The 1144-nt window shown below is 37.2% G+C and overlaps 1 protein-coding gene across 2 annotated transcripts in view; it reads right to left on the bottom strand.

Annotated features, from left to right (window-relative positions):
- MAPK10 (mitogen-activated protein kinase 10) overlaps nt 1–1144 on the bottom strand; it is a 94273-nt gene that overhangs the window by 88418 nt on the left and 4711 nt on the right. The window lies entirely within an intron of this gene.

The following is a 1144-nucleotide window of genomic DNA, read 5'->3' as shown; positions in this document are numbered from 1 at the left end:
GAATTAACATTTCATCATATAAAACTAGTATACTCAATCACATAAACGCTGTGTCAAGAGGAACAGCCTATAATTAGGTATACGTCACTTTTTTTCATAGCACAAAGCTATGCCTTTTAGGCCATGAGAGAGAAATCGCCACAAAATATTTACTACAAGAAAAATATGTCCACAGTAGTAACAATCATTGGAGTACTCTTCAATATTGTACCTTTATAAAAGACACTTCAGCACAACTCTATATTTTGTAGAAAGTCCGCAGTGATGCACAAATTCCAAATGGGAGCAGGACTTCTACATGGTAAACACAAGTCACAAAATTGCAGTAGTCCATTGGATAAATTGTATATTCTAGTACATCATCACTAGAGGCTCTCATCTTAACAGGTCAACAGGGCAGGATCAAACTATACCACACCGACTTTTTCTGATATCTGTTGCATGCTTATATAGCAGAAATAATTTTTGCATCTGTTGAATCACATGAAAAAAATATTGAATTATGTTCTCTGGAAACTACATTTTTGTGGTCGGTTGTCTAGATACTGCTGGGATCCTTGTCAGTTGTAGATACCTCAAGATTTGAGTGGCAGTATCTACCTCTTGCTGATGATAACCATTCTACTGTCACATCATCATCTTTTGTTAACAGTAGTTCCGGAACCTCTTAGATTTACTGATTCAGCAGATAGAAGTTTCCCAATGGTACAAACAAACTTTACACTTAGAACAGAATAATTACTAGCAAATCATAGGGCATTTGATTTCCACATTAGCATTACAAATAAGCATGGAATAAACAATATTACTGCCTGAAGACTGTTGAATAGTGTCTAAATAAAGATCTGAATGTTTGGACCAAGTATTACCAGGATACAGATATAGCCCACATCCCGTCCTATGCAATACAAATGAACAGCATCCATGACAGCTAAGGTCTTAATGCAACAAAACACTTAATTTAGAATCATAGAATCATAGAATCATAGAATCATTAAGGTTGGAAGAGACCTCCAAGATCATCGAGTCCAACCGTCAACCCAACAACACCATGCGCACTAAACCATGTCCCTAAGCGCCTCATCTACCCATCTTTTAAATACTTCCAGGGATGGTGACTCAACCACTTCCCTGGGCAGCCCGT

This window comes from Pygoscelis adeliae, unplaced genomic scaffold, assembly GCF_000699105.1.
Source record: "Pygoscelis adeliae isolate BGI_AS28 unplaced genomic scaffold, ASM69910v1 Scaffold610, whole genome shotgun sequence".
NCBI lineage: Eukaryota > Metazoa > Chordata > Aves > Sphenisciformes > Spheniscidae > Pygoscelis > Pygoscelis adeliae.
This window is presented reverse-complemented; position numbering and strand designations above follow the sequence as displayed.